General features: G+C 38.9%; 1 protein-coding gene across 5 annotated transcripts in view; it reads left to right on the top strand.

The window, feature by feature from the left end:
• Positions 1–557: 557 nt before the first annotated feature.
• Positions 558–6,000, top strand: part of LOC120525021 (sentrin-specific protease 3-like) — a 66,214-nt gene continuing 60,771 nt past the window's right edge. For 2 of the 5 annotated variants that reach the window (XM_039746950.1, XM_039746946.1), the window contains exon 1: positions 560–694. The gene's annotated coding sequence lies outside the window, so the exon portion shown is untranslated. Of the gene's footprint in view, positions 735–6,000 lie in introns of all 5 variants that reach the window. The other 3 variants (XM_039746948.1, XM_039746947.1, XM_039746951.1) reach the window with 2 other exon arrangements.

Below are 6,000 nucleotides of genomic sequence, written 5' to 3'. Positions count from 1 at the left end.
AAATAATTCGCAACATATTTAGTTTATATATATATATAAACTGGGGGCAGTGGTGACTGTACTATTGTACATAGCCACCTTGTATGCAATTCTAGATATACACCGGGAAGGGGCGCTGTGGAACGCAGTTGCCCTTTTCCAGGTGAGTAATTGTGAAATACTGATACGACTATTTTCTAATCTGTGCATGTTGAATTAATAGTCATGCACTCATCAGACGCTAGCCGATAAAGAGCTGCCAGTTTCCAAGGTTAACACATTGGAACTGACATGGACAAAAGTCCAAACAATAAAACTACTCTAAAAGAGAGCGGCCGTCTGTCGAAAAGGTTAACACCCTCAGTTATATACCTACGTTTAAAGGCAATGTTCTCGTATTACCTGTTTACAATCTCAACCCTTTCACCATGTGGTAGTTTCGGTTGCCTAATTCTTTCACTTTGCTTTTAGGCGCTTTTACTAAGCGCGCCTCGCCCGCTTCAACCCGATTGGCAGAGTCCGCCACCGGAAGTGGTGACCACGCACAGAGGCTTACAAAACTGCGCGTGCGTTTGAGCGCTTGCTCTCGTGACGCGATAAGGACGCGGCGGAAGCGGCCTGCTCCGCAGTCAAGAGGCGCCGGGGGCTTCAATGAATGAGAAGGGAATTAAAGGTTCTTTTGAGAAGAAATTCGACGGCATCGTAGAAGAAAACGGTATATCATAGTGTGCTTGATTTCCGTTTTCATTCTAGAGGTAGGGTGAGCTTCAGCGACTTGGTGCATAGAGTCCGAGTTGGTGACGGTAGTGGGGGGAGGGACCCTAATGGGCCGCAAGACGAGAAACAATGCATTTGAGCCGTGCTCTTCCCTGCACGTTTACACCTGAAAATTCCCATAAAAAGAGCAGTGCGTCCACATTTTCGCCTGGCAGTACTGTTTTGAACCTCAAGTGTTTTTTTAAAGAACGCTTCACTAAGCATTGTTTAGCTTTGAATTTATTCGAACCATCTATTGAGTTAAGTACATCGAATAACGGTTTGTTTATGTAAATGGAAGCTGGCCACGGCATATAAGAGAGAGTCACATGCATAAAAAAATGAAGTCTAGCAATATACATTCCCTAAGTATATCGTATTCTGGGTAAAGGGCTGCGTGTTTAGGTTATCTTTGCGTGCGTTCATTGTTAGGCGTGTTTTTTTTTTTTATTCTTGCTCAAGGGGGTGCAATGGACTATACACACAAAAGATTTCCACGTTAAAGCTTTTCAGCAAACACCGTGTAACTTCGGATGAGCTGCAGTTTAATATACATGCCTTGTATCATCAGGAAAGACCACGTGCATAACATGCCTGATGATATCCTGCATGCGCACACATGCAATAAGACTGAAGAACAAAAGGGCATTAGTGGCACAGAAAGCATTAAGAGAGTGCATGAGAAACAAATTGCACTTCCCCATAACTGTCCTCAATGCTAAGCCGTTGGCTAGTTTGTTTGTTTATCGGCAACATACAGGAGCACATAAATACATACATGTCATGCAATAAAGTACAACTTGACATTTATACACAAAATATAGAATAGTTGCATATTTCAACAAAATTGAATTTTGGCAATTTAAAAGTTTTGTCCTTGTTCAACTATTTCCACTCTTTGTTTTAAGTGTTGGCAACAAGTATTGTCTCTCTGATGGTAAAAGTTGGAAGCAATTGTTTAAACAGTGTGTTTTGTACTTTACAATCTTAACTGCTTTTCGTTTAGCTCTTTACTGTACAATTGTTGCAAGTGTCGTCAGAGTGGGTTTTTTCCTACATTTATTATTACTAGTCATAGACAGTCCCTCAGACCAAGAAAAAATCGGTACACTCTTAATTTATGTATAAAATAAAATGTGTAAATGTTCATTTTCATTGTTGTTCATAGATACAGTGTTGGCATTTTTTGTAGGTATATTGCATGTTTTCATTAAAGTTCAAACTATTATCAAATTTGGTTCCCTGGTTCTTGAAACAAATAACTCGCAGAACTTGCTGTGCATTGAGGACTTGGTTGTACTGGTTCAGCTTTCTTTCTAAAATCAATGAGCAACTCTTGTCTCTTTCACATTCAGTTGGAGGCTGCTTCTGGCACCATTTCAGCATCCTCTTGACCTCCTCTTCAAAATGTGCTACATTGTTAGAGGTGTCAATCAAAGCTGTATAATCTGCTGACTTCATGTTTAAACTACTACTGTCAGACCCTCTAAAGCTATTGGTATTGATAAATACAGGTACTTGTCCAGTGGTTCCCAAATTCAGTCCTTGCATCTACACATCTACTGCAATTGGTTCTAAACCATGTATTAATCTTAAGAACATCTTTTTACTTTTTCTAATGTTAGTTGTCTTGTTTCTTCTCATCAACTGTATATTCAGAAAGATGGAAATCATTGTAAATGTGTTACTGTCAAGATTTTTAGCTTGCAGGAATGACTGGACTGGTTAATTTGCTTTTATTTTATATTCTTTGTTAGTGCGGTAGAGACTGCTTTACACTAATGATAATGTAACAGTCTCAAAGACATCAAATACAGTTTAGTGGTTGGAGGTTGGATGGAGAGAAATAGTCTGTGCTTCTACCTCTGGAGGTATGCAGCATGAGTTTTTTTTTTTTTTTTTTTAAACTTCCTCCCTAGCTGTCTGAACATAGCCTTGGGCTTATTAATAGAGATTTGAAACAAATCTATAACTAAAAACTTTATTTGTATATCTCTGTTATGTAAATGTATTGATAAATTCACATGTGCTATTTTAGGTTTGCCATTTATTAATTCCTTTTCTTACCTATTTTTTTTCTTTTTTCTTGAAAGGTTTGCTCTGATATCTTTGAAAGCATTTTGTGCTACATGGTTTGAAATTGTGGTATAGAAAAAAGTTATTTTGGCAGCATTCTGTACAAGGCAAACATGATCCCTCAAGGATTCCAATCCATTGCACACAAATGAAAACTTTCATACTGGAAGCACTATTGACAATGAGTCTGTTGACATGAGTTGCATATTCATTTTGATTCCTTCAGTGAATTATTCTGTTTGGCAGATTTTACCTACTTTTTATGTTGTTCATTTTGTAAAAGAAGTAGAATGCGTATAGGAAAACAAGGTAATTAGTACCATCTTCTAGGTGTAAAACATGTAAGTCTGGTAATTTTCAATAATTTGGTTAGTGCCAGCCAGTGAATGTACATTTATTTGCTTAACAGGTGCTTTTATCCAAAGTGACTTACAAAAATAGGTCAGCATAATTTAGTATCATCAGTTGAGTGGGTGTTTAGAATCAAGTGTTACAGAACAATGATACAAAATTGATTTCTACAGGCATAAAGCTCATAACAAAATATAAGCTAGTTACAGCTCCCAGATTACAAAATCAAACAGCTAGCTATTATCTATTTTTTGTATTTTATGTAAAGATTATCTGAGGTAATGTAGACCGACACTACATGAATAGCTGAAAACTTGGGTAAAATGCACATAAAAGGTAGCAGCTGATGCACACAGAGATCCGTTGATATCAAGGTGGTTGGAGACAGGCTCTGCGTGTCTGATCAATGAAGGTATCTAGTTTATTCATGCTGCAAAGCGTTCGCCTCAACCAGAGAACCGCAGGTTCACAGCTCACCTACAGCAACTCATCACAGCACAAATCTTCGAGTTGAGATGCTTTGTTGTGTGACCACAGCAGTTCAGTTTGTGATATGGTAGGATTTGCACTGTAAATGGGTGAAGTGTAGTGGTGACACTACACATAGAAGGTGGAGGCCAGTACAGAGATTGATCAGATGACTCCACCAGGGAAGTGCGCCACTTATTGTGGTCAGTGGTGGAACTCTCCGTTAAGCTCATGCCACAAAGCTCTTGGCTCTCAGCCACCTAGCATTTCACCACAGCACTTTGAAATGTATAAATACAAAAGTCCTAAGTGAACTAAACCGTAAAACATGCGTACACGGTCAGTGCTGTTGGCACACTGATGATAGCGGAGGGGTGAGCGAGTCACGGCTTTTATTATTATTTCACAATATTATTCGACTTGCTATCTGTGTTTTGTCTTTTTCATATTTTGCAGTCTTTTTTTAAACCTAGTTTTACAGAGCCAATATCCTTTGAACTTGGTCTGCATGCTCATCTCCGGTGACAATGCAGTATTTCATCAGTTTTGACCCAGGATCTGTAGTTAATTACGTCAACTTGACATTTCTCATTTCTTTATACTTTTTTGTAATTACACACATACAGTGGTGTGAAAAACTATTTGCCCCCTTCCTGATTTCTTATTCTTTTGCATGTTTGTCACACAAAATGTTTCTGATCATCAAACACATTTAACCATTAGTCAAATATAACACAAGTAAACACAAAATGCAGTTTTTAAATGATGGTTTTATTATTTAGGGAGAAAAAAAATCCAAACCTACATGGCCCTGTGTGAAAAAGTAATTGCCCCCTGAACCTAATAACTGGTTAGGCCACCCTTAGCAGCAATAACTGCAATCAAGTGTTTGTGATAACTTGCAATGAGTCTTTTACAGCGCTCTGGAGGAATTTTGGCCCACTCATCTTTGCAGAATTGTTGTAATTCAGCTTTATTTGAGGGTTTTCTAGCATGAACTGCCTTTTTAAGGTCATGCCATAGCATATCAATTGGATTCAGGTCAGGAATTTGACTGGGCCACTCCAAAGTCTTCATTTTGTTTTTCTTCAGCCATTCAGAGGTGGATTTGCTGGTGTGTTTTGGGTCATTGTCCTGTTGCAGCACCCAAGATCGCTTCAGCCTGAGTTGATGAACAGATGGCTGGACATTCTCCTTCAGGATTTTTTGGTAGACAGTAGAATTCATGGTTCCATCTATCACAGCAAGCCTTCCAGGACCTGAAGCAGCAAAACAACCCCAGACCATCACACTACCACCACCATATTTTACTGTTGGTATGATGTTCTTTTCTGAAATGCTGTGTTCCTTTTACGCCAGATGTAACGGACATTTGCCTTCCAAAAAGTTCAACTTTTGTCTCATCAGTCCACAAGGTATTTTCCCAAAAGTCTTGGCAATCATTGAGATGTTTCTTAACAAAATTGAGACAAGCCCTAATGTTCTTTTTGCTTAACAGTGGTTTGCGTCCTGGAAATCTGCCATGCAGGCCGTATTTGCCTAGTCTCTTTCTTATGGTGGAGTCGTGAACACTGACCTTAATTGAGGCAAGTGAGGCCTGCAGTTCTTTAGACGTTGTCCTGGGGTCTTTTGTGACCTCTCGGATGAGTCGTCTCTGCGCTCTTGGGGTAATTTTGGTCGGCCGGCCACTCCTGGGAAGGTTCACCACTCTTCCATGTTTTTGCCATTTGTGGATAATGGCTCTCACTGTGGTTCACTGGAGTCCCAAAGCTTTAGAAATGGCTTTATAACCTTTACCAGACTGATAGATCTCAATTACTTCTGTTCTCATGTGTTCCTGAATTTCTTTGGATCTTGGCATGATGTCTAGATTTTGAGGTGCTTTTGGTCTACTTCTCTGTGTCAGGCAGCTCCTATTTAAGTAATTTCTTGATTGAAACAGGTGTGGCAGTAATCAGGCCTGGGGGTGGCTGCGGAAATTGAACTCAGGTGTGATACACCACAGTTAGGTTATTTTTTAACATGGGGGCAATTACTTTTCACACAGGGCCATGTAGGTTTGGATTTTTTTTCTCCCTAAATAATAAAAACCATTTAAAAACTGCATTTTGTGTTTACTTGTGTTATATTTGATTAATGGTTAAATGTGTTTGATGATCAGAAACATTTTGTGTGACATACATGCAAACGAATAAGAAATCAGGAAGGGGGCAAATAGTTTTTCACACCACTGTATATATATTTGAAAAATTAGCGGTGTTGGTCACGTGGTTAGTTTGTTGGACTTTCGCTCAAATGGTCGAAGGTTCAAGACCAATGTAGACAAATTCATGGAAAAAAAAAAAATTTGATTTATGTTGAAGTCTTTTC

The sequence above is a fragment of the Polypterus senegalus genome, chromosome 3 (assembly GCF_016835505.1).
Source record: "Polypterus senegalus isolate Bchr_013 chromosome 3, ASM1683550v1, whole genome shotgun sequence".
In the NCBI taxonomy this organism is placed as follows: Eukaryota; Metazoa; Chordata; class Cladistia; order Polypteriformes; family Polypteridae; genus Polypterus; species Polypterus senegalus.
This window is presented reverse-complemented; position numbering and strand designations above follow the sequence as displayed.